This window comes from Apium graveolens, chromosome 11 (assembly GCF_009905375.1).
Source record: "Apium graveolens cultivar Ventura chromosome 11, ASM990537v1, whole genome shotgun sequence".
NCBI lineage: Eukaryota > Viridiplantae > Streptophyta > Magnoliopsida > Apiales > Apiaceae > Apium > Apium graveolens.
The window spans coordinates 110,258,157-110,277,706 of record NC_133657.1 but is presented as its reverse complement, the minus strand read 5'-3'; positions in this window follow the sequence as shown (position 1 = coordinate 110,277,706).

The following is a 19,550-nucleotide window of genomic DNA, read 5'->3' as shown; positions in this document are numbered from 1 at the left end:
TGATAATTTATACTCTATCGTCTAGAATCATTGTAATTTCTCCCTAGCATCAGTTTTATAAAAGATAATTACTTTGCAAAAAAAAAGAATGTTTTCTTGAGATTGGTGGATTGGACTAAGACGCAAGTCCCTTTCACACTTATTATATTAGGCTTAAAAGTTGGATAGGGATCCCAACTAAAATTTGTTAGAACCCGACGAGGTTCGAGATTACTTCACGGCTGATCACCGGCTATAATCCGTAGCTTCATAAAATGATTTTGTGCAAAGATTTGGTTAAAAATGTTTTGACTTGAATAATAATGCCATCCACCCTATTTTCGATTTATGAATTGCTATGATGTTATTTTATGTCTTATGATATACCTTGCTGAGCATTTGGCTCACTTCTTGCTATTTATTCATGATATTTCAGCTAGCAATTATGATTAGATTCAAGCTCGTTAGTCTACTGGTGGAGATGCTGAGGCTTATGTTAGAGCTCAGGTAGTATAGTTGGCGTCTATGTGAGGACCGGTAGTTATATAGAAGTTGTAATAATTATAGTGTTGGACTGTTCAAACACTGAACCTTTGTGATCTTGGATTTTGTTGTAAACAGTCATTTTTAATTACTTCATATTTAATCAGTTGTTATATGTTAGTTTTATTTTCGGGCTGTGACAGGTCTTGGTATCAGAGCTAAGGTTTAGAGTCCCTGAACAGTCCATATAGGTTCTAGGATATATATAGGAAATACGAGAGTGTAAGTAGATATTATTCGAGTAAGTCGCTAATGTTTTCCTTCGTATATATTGTTTCTCAGCAAAGGATGCAGTCGTCCTCGTTCTCAGCGCCGTCCAACACTATTGCTTTTTTAGTGTACACTAACTTGAGGCTTCAGTTTGATAGGCTCCAAGGGAAGTATGAACGACTTATGGAGCGACTAGATGTAGCTTTTTAGGATGATACTCGGCATAAGGAGGAACCTAAGGCATAGTTTATTGGGAGAATAGAGTCCTTGACGCAGTTTGTTAACACTATGGTCGGGGAGATGCCAGCACACCGTGACCGCAACAGCCAGTAAACCATCCAAATGGTAGCAGATGAACTTCATGGCATTGTGAAGGTACTTCAGGGGGAGCAGTGGGAAGAGATTTTGATAGCTCGAGATAATAATGAAGAGACTTAGAAAGATGACCGTTATGCCGAATTAGGAGCCAGATTTCCTATTTCCTTTCCAGTTGGCTATCCTTTATGTTGATTGTATCTCTTGAACTATGTAATTTCCTTATTTCCTTTCAGAACTATGATGTTGTTGACCTTTAAATTCGAACCTTATTTGGCTGCGTTGTAATTTAAACTTTAATTTAATGATTAATGCATTATCATTTGATTTCAGTTCACTTTCATTTCTATATCTAGAATTGTATATCACCTCTATTGCTAATAATCAAAATCCGAATGCATGTGATCACCTTAACTTTGTAACACCTTGACTTTGAAATAATTGTTATATTCATAACTATTTTGTTAAACCTTTTATTTCAGAATCATTCCACCTAAAAAGATGAAGCAAAACAGTACTTCTTCTCTAACCGACCCCAATATCCTTCGAATAATAGAAAACCTGCAACAACAAACCAATGCAATTGCTCAAAAACAACAAACTCTTCAACAACAATTCCAACAAAAACAATTTTGAAACCCAGAGAATCCTAATCAACACCAACATCAACCAGACCCGCCAGTACCACCTCAACCAGTTGTGACTTTTAAAGCTTTTCAAAATGTTAACCCTCCAGCTTTTCATGATACCACTGATCCAGTTGTAGCCAACACTTGGATTAGATAAATGGAGAGATCTTTCAGGTTGGTTCGATTAGGGGTGGATCAGAAGACTATATATGCCACATATTTTCCGAAAGGGGAAGTAATTTATTGATGGGATTTAGTTAAAGCTTTATTAGAGGTTCAACCAGTTACTTGTGAAAGATTTAAGAAACTATATTTAGAGAAGTATTATCCTAAGTATGTACAGAAGCAAATGGAAGTAGAGTTCCTAGAGTTGAAGCAAAGGAATATGTCAGTCTTGGAATATGAGAAGAAGTTTACAGAATTGTCAAGTTTGTGACTAAGTATGTGGGTACCGAAGAAGAGAAGTATCAAAGTTTCTAACAAGGGTTTGAATATTGAATCCGAGATAGGGTATCAATGAGATGGATACATATGCAGGCATAGTTCAGAAAGCGGCCTTGATTGAAAGTAACGGAGCACAATCCAGGAAGGAGAGAGATAACAAGAAGGGGAAAATGTTTCATCAAAGGGAAAGGTCAGAATCAGGAAGTCAGTCAGATAGGAATGTGAAGAGAGTTGGGTTCCAGAAAGTATGGAATGCACATAAGAAAGGAGAAGGGAATATAGGCAAGATAATAGAGGGAGCTATTAGCAAAATCAAGGAGAGGAAAGTGAGAACATGAAGCCAAGAGTTGAATGCAACCATTTTGGAAAGAAGCATGTGGGAATTTGTAACAAGATTAACATGACATGTTATCGATGCAATCATAAGGGGCACTTGGCAAATGGATGTAAAGCTCGGAAGACAGGAGTTACGTGTTTTAAGTGTGGGAAGCCAGGACATATAGCTAGGGAGTGCAAATCGGCAGGACCAATCAGAAGTATGATGAGCATAGCAACGACCAGTTCGACTGTACCAGCTGAGGTATTAGCCTTACCTCCACCATCAGAACCAGTTCCACAAGCATCAGCAAGTACTTTTGACTTGAAAATGAAGGATGCGGTTCAGAATTCAAAGGTGATAGCAGGTAAGGACTTGAACACAATCTGCTTAGCATTAGTCAGTTCTGTGACAACGGCTACAATGTTTTATTCGACAAGCTGAAGTGTCAGATTCTGCACAAGAAAAATGAAAAACCCTCCTTGATGGGAATCCGGAAAGGAAATCTGTTCGTAGCTGACATGAACTCTGGAAGCAATCCTGAAGTCAATTTTTTCTATGCAAAGGCATCGTCAGATGAGAGTTGGCTATGGCACAAGAGACTTGCTCATCTCAATTTCAAAACAATGAATTCTCTTCTCAAAAGAGAATTGGTCAGAGGTCTGCCTCAGCTGGAATTCTCTCCAGAAGGACTATATGAGGCTTGCCAGAAAGGAAAGTCAAAGAAAGCAAGTCACAGAGGCACTGACACATCCTCCATAACTGGTGTTCTGCAATTATTGCACATGGATTTATTTGGACCAGTTAATGTCCTTTCAATGTCAAAGAAGTGTTACTGTCTTGTGATAGTTGATGACTATTCCAAGTATACGTGGGTTTTATTCCTTCACTCTAAGGATGAAACACCACAAGTTGTGATTGATCATATCTAGTTGATCGAGTTAGATTTTAATGTCCCTGTTAGAGCAATAAGGTCAGATAATGGAACAGAATTCAAGAATTCACTTCTCAATGGATTCTGTACAGACAAAGGTATTACCAGACAATTTTCAGCTCCTAGAACCCCTCAGCAAAATGGAGTGGTAGAAAGGAAGAATCGTACATTGATTGAAGCTGCAAGAACGATGTTAAGTGAATCAGGTCTTCCAATGTACTTTTGGGCTGAAGCTGTCAATACTACATGTTATACTCAGAATCGAACTCTAATCAACAAAGACATAATAAAAAACTCCTTATGAGATTTTGAATTAACAGAAACCTTCTATCATATACTTTCATGTATTTGGTGCCAGATGCTTCGTGCTCAAGGATGGAGATGATCGTCGTGGTAAATTCGAGGCAAAGGCATATGAGGGTATTTTTGTTGGATATGGAAGAAGATCATACAGAGTGTATATCATTGATCAACACAAAGTAACTGAAAGTGTCAATGTTACATTTGATGACACTAAACTCCCTAGTATCCAAACTGAAGATCCTTCTGAGAAACTGAAGTTTGATGATATGTCAGATTCAGAATCAGAACATGGTCAAGAACCTGAGATTGTTGCTGGTAAAGAACCTGTTAATCATGATGATACTCAAGGTAATGGTGATGGAAACTTTGGCAACAATGGAGATACCACTGCTACTGACGGAGAATCTTCAAGTCAACATGGCAACAACTCAGGGGGAGATGCTGAAGGATCAACTAGTAGGACACAACATCCCAATGAATTTCAAGGCGAATCATCAAGATCAAATCTTCCAAGACAGACTGTCTGGAATAAAGCTCATCCTTTTGAGTTAATTATTGGTGATCCAGATGTTGGAGTCAGAACTAGACGTGCTACTCAAAATGAGTGTTTGTTCTCAGGATTTCTTTCTGAGATGAAACCTAAGAAGACTGAGGAAGCACTGACTGATCCAGATTGGGTGATTGCTATGCAAGATGAACTCAATCAGTTTGAACATCAACAAGTCTGGAAACTGGTACCTAGACCTACACACAAGAAAGCTGTTGGTACTCGGTGGGTATTCAGGAATAAACTAGATGAAGATGGTGTGGTTACAAGAAACAAAGCAAGACTGGTAGCTAAAGGGTATTCTCAAGCTGAAGGCATTGATTATGATGAAACCTATGCTCCAGTGGCTAGACTAGATGCCATCAGGATATTTCTGGCATTTGCAGCATTCTCTAACTTTAAAGTTTATCAAATGGATGTCAAGAGTGCCTTTCTGAATGGAAAGTTGGATGAAGAGGTATACGTAGAGCAACCTCTTGGTTTTGAAGATCCAGATCATTTGGATTTTGTCTACTTTCTTTTCAAGGCTATCTATGGACTCAAACAGTCTCCGAGAAAATGGTATGACACTCTCTCTGAATTTCTTATTGAAAATAGCTTTATTAGAGGTGTCATAGACAAAACTCTCTTTTCTAGAAACATAAGAATGATACAATATTAGTCCAAGTCTATGTGGATGATATAATATTTGGGTCTACTAATGATAATCTCTATAAGAGATTTGCTAAGTTAACGCACAACAAATTTGAAATGAGCATGATGGGAGAGCTGAAGTTCTTTCTTGGATTACAAGTAAATCAAAGGTTAGATGGAACTTTTATTTGTCAATCCAAGTATCTCAAGGAACTCCTCAAAAAATATAATCTAGAGGATTCTGCATACAATCTAGAGGATTCTGCATCAGCAAGGACTCTGTCAACTACAGCTGACAAGCTTGGATCATGTGAAAACTCCATTAAGGTAGATGTCACAAGCTACAGAGGTATGATTGGCTCGTTACTCTATCTTACTGCAAGTATACCAGATATTATGTATGCTACATGCTTATGTGCAAGGTTCCAAGTGGATCCTAGAGATATTCATCTCGTTGCTGTTAAACGAATCTTAAGATATCTTAAGGGAACACCAAATCTAGGTATTTGGTACCCAAAAGAATCTAGTTTTAACCTTGTTGGATATACAGATTCAGATTACGCAGGAAGTGTTGTTGATAGGAAAAGCACCTCAGGGAGTTATCAATTCCTAGGTAGCAGACTAGTCTCATGGTACAGCAAGAAACAACAAACAGTTTCAAATTCAACGACCGAGGCTGAATATATTGCTGGTGGAAGCTGCTGTGCTCAGATCTTGTGGATTAGGAATCAGCTACGGGACTATGGCTCTGTATTGAACAAAATACCTATTCTATGTGACAATACAAGTGCAATAGCCATCACCAACAACCCTGTGCAACATACAAAGACCAAGCACATTGACATCAGGTATCATTTTATTAGAGAGCACGTCATGAATGGTACTGTTGAACTATTTTTTGTTCCAACAGAAGAACAAATAGCAGATATTTTCACTAAACCTCTTGATGAATCCACATTTACCAAATTAGTTGGTAAATTGGGTATGTTGAATAGCTTTAGTGATTAAACGTGTGAATATCTGAAATCTGTTCTTGAGTGAATTTACAAATGAATTTTTCATAAATGAAAAATTCATTTGCAAATTTATTTTATCATTTTCCAAAATTTCTTGCTTATTTCTATATAATTTTTATTATCTTATCTTATTTATTTACTCAATTTGTTAATTTTAATGTCTAAGAATATTTTATTTTCTCTAAAAATATTTTTCTATGAATTTTATTTGCTAAAATTCAAAAGAAATATATTTTTGGACTGAAAATATAATTATCTCTGAAATATTTTAATTATGTAAATATTTTCTGCCATATTCATTTCAGTTTTCTGTAATTGTAATATTTTCTATATTCTGTGTTTTTATGTGTTTTTAACTGAAATGACAATCGGCAAGACTATTACAATTGTCTTGCTGAAAGTCATTCCAGTTTAACAGTTTTTATTTTTAATTTTTCAGTATATTTATATAAATACTTAATTTATTTTATACTAGAATGACAATGGGCAAGACAATTGAAATTGTCTTGCTGAAAGTCATTCCAGTACAAATATGTGTTTGTTTTTAATTCAGTTTAATTTTATAATTGGCAAGACAATCGGTATGACTATCAGATTGTCATACCAGTTATATATTATTACTATTTTTGTTTTTTTGTTTTTTTTTGTTTGTTTTGTGTTTTGTTTTTGTCTTATCAAATTGCCTGGTATGACAATCGGGAAGACAATCGGTATGACTTTCCTCGATTGTCATACCAATTGTCTTCTTAAACGTTTTTTTTGTTTTGTAAATCATTCAGTTCAGTTTTTCTTCAAAATTTCAACAGTCTTCATTTTTTCTCTCTCGTTTTTTTTCTCTCTCTCTATTCGATCAAACTCAAAATCATCTCCATTGTCTTCCTTGCTCGAGTTTTTACTCAGCAAACTAAAACATCACTCCTGTGATATATACATACACGTATATACATACAGAAGTGCTGTCGATTTTTTTTTTTTAAAAAAATCAGTTTGTGTTTGTTTGATTTTGGGTATTTTTATTTTAATTTTGTTTGGTGTCTTGTGCGTTTTTCAAATCTGCTTTTGTGAGTTAAGAACTTTAACGAGATACATTTCTTTCTAAATTTTTTGAATATAATTGATTTAATTCGAATTGTTACATTAATTTAATTAATTTGAATTTTCTTAATATTACTCTTAAAATTCTGAAAGTGTGTGTCTTATTATTATTTTTAAAATGGCTCTCAATTTCCAAATTATTTCGCATAATCTTGTTGGTTATTTTAATCCAGATAAATGTGATGTAGAAAAATTTAAGCCGTGGATTAGATTTTTAAATGACCATTCGATTGTTAGCTCTGCTATTAAATCAAATGTGATTTTAAATGTTGATCTGCTCATTCCGATTTGCACAACCTCTTCTGTGGCCGATGATTTTAAATCTTTTTCATTCATCGTGGCAAACACACAGTATGTGGTTGATGAAACAGTCGTCAATCGAGCGTTAAATTTTCCTATGGACAATTTCTGTAATTTGCCCTCTGAAAATGATATTTCAAACTTTTTCCATGCTATTCACTATCAGGGGGTAATTAATTTAACCAAGTTATCAAAATCCAATTTGGTTTCTGAATGGGAAATTTTCTTCGATACTCTTTCTAAAGTGTTTGCCAACTGCACTAAATCCAACTTTCACAACATCCCTTCCACTCTGCAGTATATTGGTCTTGCGGTTGTTTTCAATCAAAGGATCAATTTTGGCAAACTACTTTTACCCATTCTTTTGAGACGTCTCACTACTGCTTTACATGATCATTCTACAAATCGTAGGGTCTCGTGTTACTATGCTCGTTTTCTCATGCTCATAGCAGAACATATTCTCTCACCTGAGCATAAAGCCCTTTTTGATAACTCCTCAGTAACCGAACCCCCTCCAGTAAGCAAAAAGATTTACACCCGCCAAGACACAACTTTCAAATTCATGCAAGTTCCAGTACTTGTATCTGCTTTCATGGCCACTTATATTCCCTTACATATCTTCAATCTTCCCGGTCATGAACAGCAAGCTCAACCTCCAGTGGTTCAAACCACCCAGGCTTAAACATCAGATGATCTTCCTCTACAGGTAATAGTTCCTCAAACTCAACCTATTCCTACTTCTGTTGAAAGACCCCCAATGGTTGATAGGACTGACCATGAAGTTGTAGAACCACAACTTCAATCCCAGGTCATAGAGCCAAACACAGAGTCACAACCTATCTCAACCTCTCCCCCACGGTCTAAAATATTGCCTAGAAGGTTAGTAGGAAGTATTTTGTTAGTGGGTGTGAATGAACCCTCAGCTCTGCCTCCACCCAAGAAAAGGAGAACATTTACTGAGGCATCTGGAAGCCCATCCTTGTCCTCCCAACAGGACATGGACTTTGAAATGGCCACTGAACAGTTATTAGAAACATTCTCTCAACAGGATGAATCTATTGAAATTCGCCATAGGGCCATGGCATCCTGTACTGAGTCAAGCACAATTCCATTACTCACAATGGAAGCATACAGACCAGTAGATGATACTCAGGACACGGAGCGAGGAGTACACATAGAGTCGGTTACAGTGCCTACCATAGTTACGGCAGAAGAGCAGTCACATGCTTCTGAGGGAAAATCTGACTCTCAGCCACCTTTAATAGAGTCATTTCCTCCCCTCCCAAATCCAACACCTCTGGCTCCCTCACGGGATTCTCCACTCGCATATTTATCTGGAGAAAGTGGAGGGCAACTCGGTCAATCTATCCCTGAAGCAATTCAGACATCTATTTCACATGAAATGATAGGTTTGACTGAGGATCGAGACTCGCGAATTCCCATTGCACCACCACTGACCTCTCTTGAAGAGGCTAGAGTGATTTTAACTGCAGGTACAGAAGATCAGCATCAGGAAGACTCCTCACGAGCAATTATATTGAGAGATACACAAGCACGTGAGTTGAGTGAATCAAACAGGAGAGATATTCAGGTGAGCGCACACACAGACACAAACACTGAAAATCTGTTAGCTCAAATTGCTGATCTCAAGGAATAACTTGCAAAAAGTCAGGCTGAAGCTCAATCATTCAAAGCACAAGTGGTTGAACGGTCTTCTTCTTCCACCTCTGTCAATAATCAGCTGGCTCTCATCAGGACTGAAATATCAGATTTGAAGACATCTGTTGTACCAATGCTTAACTCAATCCAGGCATCTCCAACGTTATCAGCTGACGACATTTCAAACTTCTGCTCTCTACATACAAGAATGACTTCTCTTGAAGACATGGTTGAAATGAATCATTCACTGGATTCCTCCAGATTTCTGAAGATAGAGACGGGTATGGAACATCTGAATGAAGGGATGAAGCACTTGTACTTCATGATAAAAAATTCTCACTGTCCCAATGAAGAACAAAGGACTTTCTTTGAAGGGCCGTCTGGTGGAGGCTCAGGCTCGGGAGGTGATGGAGGTCATGGAGGATCTAAGGGAAAGTCTGTAGAGGATTCCTCAACTAAGGGGGAGAAGAAAGGAAGAAGTGAAAAGGGAAAAGAAAAAGATTCGACTGCTGGAGGCACAGGGAAGCCTGATGATATCTACTATAGTGGAGAACAGGATGACTTTGATATTTGTGACGTTCCCACTGAATCAATCTTGGGAGATAAAGATGGTGTCTTTGAAGCTGAGGAGGAAAGTGATTTTGGAGAATGGGAAGAGGAAGCTCCAGTGGATCCTCTGTTTGAGAAAGAGTTTCAGCAGCAGCAGTCAGAGATGAAAAGAAAAGAAGCTGAACTCAAAAAGGTATCCCAGATCATTGACATGAGGAAAGACATACAAAGAACAGAAACTCTTCAAAAGCAACGTCTTCATGACATTAAAGCTCAAGAAAGGAGAAGAGATGTCAGACTGAAGATTGGTGAAAAATGGGATGAAGCTAGGAGAGTACTTGATATGCCTCAGCTGAGCACAAACAATGATAGGCAGTTTCTACATCTTCTGGACAAGCTGGAGATCTCTAATCCAAATAATGACATGTACATGAATGCTATAAAGACTGAAGTCTCAAGGATCACAACTGCCTTTGACAGATCCCTAAATGAGATGAGCATATTTGTATATTGTCAGAGCGAAGGATCTTTCAAGGTGTCACTTCATCTGTTTGAGAATCGTTTTTTGTCAGAGATTTGGGTTCTTCTCAACAGAGTCAAAAGAAGCTCAGAATTGAATGAAGTTCTTCGAGAAAGGCTCAAAGAGTTTGCCAGCAGGGCTAGTCCTCAAGTGGTCAACAATCCTCATCAGGTAAGATTCTTTAAGTCTGACTGTCTTCAAATCTGTCAGCTCGATTCACAATCTCTTAAAGACTACTCAGCTAAGCATCTGGTCTGGATGGAACATCACTTAAGAACTGCTGGATATTTATCCATGTTGAAAACTCAAGCAGCTGATCTGATTCAAGCTTATTGTGAAAAGAATATTAAAAGGTACAATCAGTTAAAGAATAAGCTAAAGACAGTTGGAGTTCAACCAGTCAGGCCAGACAGATTCACTTCAGAAAAGGATCGTGTCTTTGACAAGGAGTTGCTTCAAGATTTGGAAGAAGGTGAAGAGTTGGAAGAAGGTGAAGTTGGAAGGGAAGACAATTGAATTCAATTGGCTCAAAACTCAATGTAATATGATTAGAGCTTTATGAATCAAGATAGACTAATGTAGTTATATGTTCAGGCTAGAGGAACATCTATCTTGTATTCACTTGTAAATTTCTTTTGGAATCTGGAAAATGTTAAATATAATCCAGAACTTTTCTGCTATTTACTTTGCATTACTGTTTATATCTTTTTCTTATTTGTTAGTTGAGTTATCCTCTAGGTATTTGTTGTTATTGTCTAACAAACAAATAGGGGGAGATTAAAAGGCATATGTCATAGCCTATTTGTTTATTCGAGGATTTAACTCAACTCAAATAAGAATGTAACAAGTAAATAGTGGTTCTATCGTCAGAGAGATCTCTCATAGTAACATATGTCAAAGGATTAAGTAACATTGTTTGTCTACAGACTTGATGACTTAATTCACTGGAAGAAGCTCAAGAAATTGATCAAGCCTTAGTGATATAAATCAAGATTGTGGATTTAATCAAGTGACAGAGATCTCGTCAGGGTATCAATTAATTACAAGGATTTAGTCTGAAGAAAATCAAGAGTATCAAAGTCAAGGCATGAAGAAACGTCACGGAAGTTAGTCACTCATGAACCAGACAGTACATCGAGTGTCAACATTGAAGTGATGGAATTGATTCGTAATTGACAGAGATTTTCAGAAGAATGGTTGCTGCTCAAGATTAGTATTAATTCTCTATTAATTAATTAAGTCATATAATTTAATTAGGAAAATAAATTATATCTGCAAAGATTAATTTATTGATTAATTGAATTAATTGATTAATTAATTCATAATTAATATTAAGGTTTTTCAGAATTTAAATTGGATTAAAATCTATTTAAATTCAACAAGTCAATCTGATTGTACTAATAAGACAATCGGTATGACAATTGATAGTCATACCGAAAGTCATGCTAGTACAAATAATCGTCTTGCCGAAAGTTACACTGGGAGGAGGATAGTCTTGCTAGTTCATTTGATAGTCCTACCGAAAGTCTTACCAGTTAAAAGGATTGTCATGCTGAGCGAAAAGAATTTTCTTGCCGAAAGTCTTACTGATTCAATAGAAGTGTTTTGTTTACAAAACCAACAGAAGCAAATCATTCAAGAGATAGCAGAGTATTGAATATCATTCAGCAGAACATAGAACAAAAGAAACCTGTAGAGAATTTATTGCAAATTCACAGATCATTTATTTCTAGTATTTATTGTTAAATCCAATCCACTAGAAATATATTTCTTGTTCTTGTGTAACTATCTAGCGGATCGAAATCCTTAGAACTTAATGTCAAATCGCTTTTAGCATTTGATCTTTTTATTGCAAAAATAGAAAAAGTTCATGTCGAATTTATTCTAGATTTGTGATAATTGATTTGAGATTAATCCCTTGTAAACGATACCGTTGTTGTAACACCTTTCAAGTTTAATAATAATTTATTTAACTTGAATCTTGTTTCACTTTTTTATTCCGCATTTTATTCGATTAAACGGTATTGTTTGTATTCAACCCCCCTTCTACAAACATATTGAGACCTAACAATAATAATTATATGATTAATCATATGATTCCTAGTCAATCCCCTAGGACTAAGGTTGATTCTCAGTCACCTAAGTCTGATGGTGGAAAACCTAAGAAACCTAAGAAAAAGGCTAACAAGGCAGGACCCAAGGAAACTTAGGTACCAAAATCAACTTGATTTGATTTTGATGTGTGCGGGGAAATAGAAAGAATCTTTGGTATCTAGATAGTGGCTGCTCAAGGCACATGACTGGAGATTCTACCCTGCTCACTGAGTTCAAGGGCCCAAGTATTACTTTTGGAGATGATAACAAAGGATATATTGTTGGACATGGCTTGATTTTTAAAGATAATGTCATCATTAAAGAAGTTTCCTTAGTTGATGGACTCAAACCGAGTTTTAGTCAACTATGTGATAAAGGCAACTCGGTAACATTCAATTCAGAATCCTGTGTTGTTACAAACAAGAAGAACAACAATGTGGTTCTCACTGGAGTGAGAAAAGGAAATGTGTATCTAGCTGACTTCAACTCATCAAATTCAGAATCTGTCACTTCTCATTTTAGCAAAGAAAGACAAGATGAAAGTTGGCTATGGAACAAGAAGCTGCCTCATCTGAACTTCAAGACTATAAATGAGTTAGTTAGGAAAGACCTAGTCAGAGGCATTCCTCGAGTTGAGTTCTCAAATGATGCACTGTGTGATGCTTGTCAGTAAGGAAAACAGATCAAGGCATCATTCAAAAAGAAACTTGAATCTACAATTGAAGAACCACAACAACTATTGCACATGGACTTATTTGGACTAGTCAATGTGTTGTCAATCTCGAAGAAAAGATATTTCCTAGTGATTGTGGACGATTTCTCAAAGTTCACTTGGACATATTTCCTAAAATCTAAAGATAAAGCTAGTGAAATTATTATCAATCATATAAGGCAAGTCAACAATCATCCTGATCTCAAAGTAAGAATAATCAGGAGTGACAATGGAACTGAGTTCAAGAATTCTGTAATAAAGTTTTTTTGAAGAAAATGGGATCATGCATGAGTTTTCAGCAACACGGACTCCACAACAAAATGGAGTGGTGAAAAGAAAGAATAGATCTCTTATTGAAGCTGCAAGGACAATGCTAGAAGAATCAAAGTTACCAACTTATTTTTGGGCAGAAGCTGTAAATACTACATGCTATACTTAGAATATTTGGTCAATCAAGCAAAATGCATGACTCCTTATCAATTGTTCAAGCACAGGAAACCAATACTGAAATTTCTTCATGTCTTTGGCTGCAAATACTATATTCTAAGGAATCAAATTGAGCAACATGGGAAGTTTGATGCCAAAGTAGATGAAGGTATTTTCATTGGGTATGCAGTTGGAAAAGTATACAGATTCTACAATCTCAGAACCAACATTGTTATGGAATTTGTACATATTGTGTTTGATGATAAGAAGATTGAAGGACTGCAAGATGAAGGTTTCCATGAAAGCCTCAAATTTGACAATGTTGAGATGAATTGTGATGATAGTAATGATGAAAGTGATCAAGAAATAATCTCTAAGGAAAATGCAGAAAGGTCAGCAACAAAAGAAGCACATAAATCTGCATCCGTCGAAAGACAAGGTGAATCATCCGTTGACAGACAGACTGCATCATCCGTCCAAAGGCAAAATTCAACATTCGTTGAGCCATCAATAGAAGTAGAAAGTCATTTAGGATCACACAGAGAAATAACCCCAACTTCAAATCAAAGATCTCAAGGGGAGTTTCTTCTAATCAAAGCTCATTCACTCTTCAAGAAAAAAAATGAGGCCTCTTCATCTAGAGCTAATCTACCACAACAAAGGAAGTGGACTAGAGATCACCCATTTGAACTAATTATTGGGGATGTATCTTCAAGAGTGTAAATAAGGAAAGCAACTTAAGAAGAATGTCTATACAACAGCTTTTTGTCTCAGGAAGAACCAAACAAGGTAGAAGAAGCTTTGTTGGATCCTGGTTGGGTTTTAACCATGCAAGAGGAGCTAAACCAATTTGTAAGGAATAAAGTATGGAAGCTGGTACCCAAACCTAAAGGCAAGAATTCTATTGACACCAAATGGGTATTCAGAAACAAGATGGATGAAAATAGCATAGTCGTCAGGAACTAAGCTAGATTGGTTGCCAAAGGTTACTATCAATAAGAAGGAATAGATTTTGATGAGACTTTTGCTCCTATTATAATACTTGAATCCATCAGAATCTTTCTAGCCTATGCAGCTCATGCCAATTTTAAAGTTTAACAAATGGATGTCAAAAGTGCATTTCTGAATGGAGATTTGGAAGAGGAAGTCTATGTAAGTCAGCCTCATGGTTTTGAAGACCCCAACTTTCCAGATTATGTCTACTATCTTTTGAAAGCACTCTATGGATTTAAGCAAGCACCTAGAACCTGGTATGATACTTTGTCAAAGTTCTTTTTAAAAAATCATTTCACAAGAGGTACTGTTGACAAAATACTTTTCTTTAGAAATGTTAATGGTCCTAGTATACTTATTCAGATTTATGTAGATGATATTATATTTGGCTCTACAGATGAGAAACTTTGTAAGAAGTTTTCCAAACTGATGCGAAGTAAGTATGAAATGAGCGTGATGGGAGAACTAACTTACTTTCTTGGTTTACAAGTTAAACAAGTTAGTGATGAAATATTCATTATTCAAACCAAATATATTCATGATCTTTTAAAGAAGTTTGACTTAATGGATTACACATCTGCAAAAACTCCTATGACAACAGCTACAAAGCTTGAATTGAACACTACTGAAGAGTCTGTGGACATTTCAAGTTATAGAGGCATGGTTGGATCGCTTTTATATTTAACAGGCAGTAGGCCAGATAAAATGTTTGCTACTTGTCTTTGTGCTAGATTTTAGACAGATCCTAGAGAATCTCATTTAATGGCTATTAAGAGAATTTTCAGATATCTCAAAGGAACACCAAAACTTGGGATTTGGTATGCTATAGATTCTGGTTTTGATCTAATTGGTTATTCAGATGCAGATTATGCAGATTGTAAAATAGATAGAAAAAGTACTACAGGAACCTGTCAGTTTCTAGGAAACAAGCTTCTGTCCTGGTTCAATAAGAAATAGAACTCAGTTTCTACTTCTACAGCTAAAGCTGAATATATTGCTACTAGTAGCTATTGTGCATAGATCTTGTGGATGAAGAATCAACTGTTGGATTATGGTCTGCATGTGGAAAAGATCCCAATTTTTCATGACAACATAAGTGCCATTGCCATCACTGAAAATCATGTGCAGCACTCAAGGACAAAGCACATAGACACCAAGTACCACTTCATCAGAGAATATGTTATGAATGGTACAGTTGAACTTCATTTTGTTCCAAGTGAGCAGTAACTTGTAGACATCTTTACCAAGCCACTTGATGAGTCCACATTTACTAGGTTGGTAAGTGAGTTAGTGTAACACCCCCAAATCCGGGGTCAGGGATCCGGGTTGTCACGAGTTCCATTTCCCTTAATAACACCCTATCTTAATAAACAATCAACTACTCTGTACTGTGACCCCACAATAAACACACACCCCACAAGTTATAGTCTCAGAGATGAATATCCAAAAGAAACACGAGTCATTTTATTCCAAAATTATATGCCATTACACCTTAAAAGGCTTTCTGAATAGATTTACATTTCTTTGCCATTATTATAATTGATAAAGATACATAAGTCTGGTACATCAAAAGTTGAAAGCCTAGCCTATTGGTAGTTCCTACCTCAGCTACAGCGACATCAACGCATATAGGAAACTGCGGAACGTTTCCTATCCGCTCGCGAATTGGGAGCTTAGACCTGTTCATCTTTTCTATCTGTTGTTGTGTGATGAAAGAAGAAAGCAAGGGTGAGCAGCAAGCCCACCAAAATAATATGTATAATGATTAACAATATATGAGCCTTCTCATAGTACTCATGAAAGTCTTGGTCAAAAGAAATGGACCAAGTTTGATATCTTAATGCGATGAAGTCGCAAAATATTCAGTATATATACATATATACTTTTCAAAATCTTGGAAGTCCTCTTCCATGCATAATATACACAGAGTTCCAGTTTATAACTGTATAAAACTATCGTTGCAAGGTGATCTCATATATCTAACCTTGTCTCAACGTTTTTCTGAAAATCTTTGACATGCATAAGATAATCATTTGCTAGATATAAGTTTAAAAGAGGAAGTTACAAGATACTTCAATATACTTATATCCGAATAGTACTTGAACTACCACCGTTCAAGTTATAATCAGTTTCAAAAGTTCATCACCCAGATGAGACTACAAGATAAGACTTGAATAGATTCAATCCTTGAAATATCATTATAAATAATGAAGTTACGAGATACTTCATTAAGTCCCGATATATATATACACCTATATATATATATATTTCATACACTCCTTGAAAACCTCTGTTATGAAAATTATAAACAGAGTTGCAATATCCAATGAATTTTGGAAAGAAAAGAATTTTGGCATAAACCTGATATCTTGCTGATCAGGCAAAAATACCAATAAGTAACCTTTTCTACTAGTAGATGGATGAATCCCCCACCGGTCATCACCCTGGCCACATAAGGACCTTGTGCTGGACCGCCACCCGGCCTCTTACGCGTTGATGGACTGCCACCCAGCCACTTACCCTTTGATAGACCGTACCCCGGCCTGTCGCTTATGCCGACTCAATTAGATGGACTTACTTCCCGGACGTTGGGCAAGTAATCAAATTGTTTCCTCAAAACAGCAACCACGTTGCGAATGTAAAATACACCACAGAGCCGGATCCCCCAGGTTTTGAGCGAGTATTTAAATCCCCTTTGAAAGGAAGATCTTAAATATAAAAATGAGTTCTGGGGTCCACTCTGACTTTAAAAATTATTTTGAAGACTCGAAAACATTTTTAAGAATGTTTGGAGTACTGCTGATTTATTAAAATAAATCAGTCCCAATATATTTAGAAAATATCTGAATATTATTATTTAAATAATATTCCTATAAAGAATAATCTTTATAAAAATAATTGAAGTAGAAGTTTTAAAACTCATACTTGAAATGGATATTAAATAACCAAAGATATACTTATACGAAAGTATAATCTTTATTTGAATAATCGAAAATAAGTTTGATTCTCGAAACATTATTCTTTAATAAAATAAAGAGTATTATTAAATAATAAGTGGAGTCATAATACCTCGAATGAATATTATAAATAATATTCATTAAATAAAATAAACGGAGTCATACATCCTCAAAGAAATATCCAATTAATAATCATTAAATAGAATAAACAGAGTCATAAGTCCTCGAATGAATATTCAAATAATATTCATTAAATAAAATAAAGTTATCGAATAAACCTTATTCGATCAATAGTTTTGAAAACTATATCCATATATATATAAATATATATATATATATATAATGTACTCGGAAACATCGACTCCCGGTTTAGAAATATGTTCACCTTGGGGTCCCCTTTTCTAAGGGTATATGCAAATTACCGCTTATCTCTTGCATAGGTATTATGCAACTAATAAGCATTTGAACCAACAGATATATATCAAGATTACGAAACGGACATGCATATATACCATATCACATGCTCCAATATATCGCAAGAATTTGTTAATAACAATCATGCATTTATCACAAGATAATGCATATACACATATACATCACAACAACAGTATAACGGGTAGAAAACTTGCCTGAGTGCTGCCGGATAGACTTAAGCTTAGAGTGGGTCCGATAACCTATGAACAACAACATAAGTCGGAATTAAACCCCGATCGCTTAAGAAACTAGACTTTAACCATTTAGAGTCCTAACGTTCGCTTTCGTGCTTAACGATTCACTTAAGTCGCTCGAGTATCCTCGGCTCCACCATTTTTAATAAATTAACCATTAAGAGTTTTAAGGCGATTCTTTCGCGAGTACCTTACCAACTGCGTAATCCACTTTACATAATTGTTTCATATTCCAATTAGTCATTTAAGGGCCTTAACCAAGGTTTCAAAGTAAGGCGAGGGGTAATGGTTCGGTCGCGAAACACCGTTACTTAAAACGGTCGTTTCTCCTAAACCGTACATCGGATTTAAGCGAACCATATATCAAAACGAAGCTCGTAACATGAACTATCTAATCATTGCAATAGTCAAAACCTAACAGGGAGTTCTCGGGTCCTGATGTTAAGAGCAAAAACAGTCTAAAGTATATCGAACATTACGACAACTATGTTTACGCGATTTCCCAAATTTTTACCATTCCAAATCATATCAATCCAACTACCAATCAGCAACAACTCAAGATACACATCAATGCTACTGATTTCAGTCATAATAAGCTCAAAGATCTCAATCCAATCATATATTATAACATCTCCAAATTCAACTAAACTACTTAACAATTAAGCTCGAATCATGCTTATCATTCAAATTACTACTCATCCATCCAAACCATCTCCAAACTTCAACATTCAAACTTATTACTAAAGGGTGTGAAGATTTATACCTTTCTTGGAGGGTGGAAAGTTACTAGGAAGCCTTATGGAGCCTCCTACAAGCTTGATCTTTCCAAAGAAATCAAGAACACAAAGTTAGGCTTTGAAGTTTCTAAAAGTCCGATTTAAAGAACTGTAAAAAAGAGGGTCTTACCATGCTTATTTGGAAGAGACTTGTGAACAAGAGTTGTAGGCCATCTCAATACCTTTCCAACGAGCTATAGAACACAACTTTTGAGTGAGTATTGAACGAGATATGGCAGTTTGAAGTTGTTGGGTTTGTTTTAGCCGAGAGCTTTCTTCTTGAAATGGGAAAGTCAACTTTCAATTTGTATTTGTGTTATGATATTTGTTGGTTGGTTGCTTCCTTTTGTCTTGGAAATAAATTAAATTTTTACCATGGTGAAAAATGTGTGGCTCACAATCAACCAACCAATCCTTCCCACTTGTCATGCTTAGGTCATCAAGCTTAGGTCATCTTGTTACACTTGTCTTCTTCTTGATGGTGTCATGACATCATCATCCACTAACCTCTTTGATTAACCCCTAATTACCTGGCTAATGACCGCTTATCTGTTATACGGTTCGCTTAACTTTCGTTCTCGTTTATCATTTGAGGGATCATACCCGGGATCTTATTACTTGGGTTCCCCTAAACCTTTCTCAATATTTTATATTCCTTTTTTTGATCCTCTCTTAAAATCCTGGAATTTAAATCATTTTTATCACGTTACCTTATACTCAATTCTTTCCGTATCTGGTGGATTTTCGGGAAAAAAACAAAGTGTCCGGATCCGAATTCTAATGACCTTTACATACACTCATTTACTTTATGAAATACTAATATGATCTTAGAATTTCCATAACAGTACTCCTATATAACGTGGTCTGATAATTTTCCTTAATCAGCATTGTCAGCAAAAGTTACTATTCATCCGGGTTTCAAAATTTTCCAA